This window comes from Oncorhynchus clarkii, chromosome 16 (assembly GCF_045791955.1).
Source record: "Oncorhynchus clarkii lewisi isolate Uvic-CL-2024 chromosome 16, UVic_Ocla_1.0, whole genome shotgun sequence".
NCBI lineage: Eukaryota > Metazoa > Chordata > Actinopteri > Salmoniformes > Salmonidae > Oncorhynchus > Oncorhynchus clarkii.
Window position 1 is genome coordinate 17,105,772 of NC_092162.1, and position 2,480 is coordinate 17,108,251.

Below are 2,480 nucleotides of genomic sequence, written 5' to 3' on the forward strand. Positions count from 1 at the left end.
CTGCACAATGGAAACTCTCCATGGGTCACAGTTCAGGACCAGGTTTCATAGAGTTGTAGATTCTAACTGTAAATTTCCAGACAGTTTATCACATTGTGGCTTTGACCTGCAGGGAAACGTGGTTTCAATGTTGTTCAGATGCAGACCGCAGACCATTCCATCGCCTCCGATCGTAAATTGCGCACTTGTCACATTCCCCATCCATCCATCGTTGGCCCCGCGAAGCGTCGATCACTCCTCAAGAATGCTGAGCTCGGCACATTTTCAAACTCGTTCACCGTAGCACAGGACAATGTCTGTGATCGAAAGCAGACCTTAGTTCCTTGTCGTGAGCCTCACAGATACATACCCCATCTTGACGGGTACGTATACAAGGCCGTATGTCATTAATGTCAATATGACTCTCACATTTTTTTGTGGATAGTGACTGATGTTTTCTTTTCTCAAGCCAGGCGATATTTGGTCCCAAAGTGCATCGGTCACAGCTTCTTTGTTGTGGGGGAAGAAAACAGGAGGAGAGCGAGGAGTGTATTCTGTGACTGACCTCTAGGCTGGGGTCACTGGGCTCTGTCCCTGTGGTAGGTAGGCAGCTCTCCCCTCCAGAGGGCACAATCCCAGCTCCAACTGTGAAACCTTTCAGCCCCTTCCTTCAGCCCCTCCGGCACTCACTCCCTCCTGCCCTGGGGTAAAGCATGACCACCACCACCCCCAGGCAGCACATCAGTTGTCACCAGACAAACCTTACCCTGGGGTACATTTCATAGCCACACCAGAGAAGACGAGAGAGCTTTGATTGGTGGTAACCAATAGGGTTTATTTTAGGGATGTTGAGAGGTAGTAGTATAAATGAGGTTTGGATGAAGGGCCAACATGATCCTCATGGGTACTGCATGCAGAACATTAAAGCCGTGACCAATTCCTCTTTGAGGCACCTGTGCCACTATGTCTACATCAGTCCAAAAGCTACAACAGATCATCAAGGGTATATATAATATATAATAACTCAGATTGATCTTGTTTTGACTCAGGCGTGATGTCACGGCATTGTGCAGTGTTTCTGTTAAAAAGAAAACATCATCTGAACACACAGAATCATAAAAACATAGAGGAACCACTAAGAGCATTAGACATCATTCTCTAAACACACGATGCAACACACTGGCAAAACTCTAATAACAAGCTGTTCAAATGAGAATAGATTTTCTCCGCTAGCGTACTGCAGTCTTTTCATGGGTTAATTTATGTTTTTGCTGTTGTGGTACAGTACATCAATATGCCTTTGTTGAAAATAAAACGTTTCCCTAAGTCTTGATATAAATAAAAGAGCATTTAACCCCGTGACTCAACAAAAGTGTGAAGTTTGTAATGGTCACAAATCAGTTTCCCAACATCTAAATTGACTTTGGGTTAGTTCTAGAAATAGTGCCCCCTTCTCCCTCCTCTCTCTCCGACTACTGCCTGCCCCACAGCCCATCAAAATGACAATGGTATTGATGTAAAATGTGTCACCTTTGGCCCACTACAGCATATAAACTTGCGTGACTGGCTCGACCACCACGTTTTATGGCTTTATTGTGTCTCCTATTATGTCCTCTTGTCGGTGTGGGAGGACAACAATTTAGAAAATCCACTGTAAATGTCTCCCTGTGTGCGTGACAGAGAAAGGGTGTGTGGATGCACTGTATGCACATATATCCGGATCAATTAGTCAGGGCACAACCCCTTAAAAATGGAGTCAACACTTCCTCCCCCCATATGCCCTCCTCTCCGTTGTCAATCCCAAAGCCTCCATGAAGAGGCAGGCCTTACATCCTTTCACCTATCCTCAGCCACTTTAGGGAGTGCTTGCTTTGAATTATCATGGATGAAATAGATTGAATAAGAACTCTACCTTTTTCCTCTGTCCCTCCCTATACCTCCCCTCTCATTTTCCCTCCCTCTCGCCCTCCCTCTTTCTCTCTCCTTTTTTTTTCACATTACCAGGGGGTGGTGTGTGATTGACAGATGGGAACAAATATTTTTTTCTCGTAACCTAAGGCCATCCTCTGTGATTGGCTTGCCAGCTGACATCTCCAAACCTCGCTCGTCTCTCCCCCCCCCTTTAATATTGGGCCTGTGGATGAGGCATCCTGAGGGAGAAAAAAAAGTGGAGAGAAAAAGATATCTACCTTAGGAAAGAACCTCAGAGAGGGAGGGAAGGAGAGGACGGGTAGGAGCGTGTGTGTGCGTTTGTGTATGTGTGAGAGAGAGAGACTTACTCTCTTAACTACAAGGAGCCAGACACACTTCCCTGGCCCGACTCAAAGAAGGGGGAAAACAGGAGTTTTTTTTTTGTTGCTTCAATTTCATTTAAATTCCCCTCCCTCAACAATCAAGCTTTTGCTAAAGCTTCTCTTCCAGGAAGTCTGTTCTTCATTCCCCATTGGACATTCTGTATTGTATTGATCCATTTCCACTCCTATCACCACAAGGCATACCTC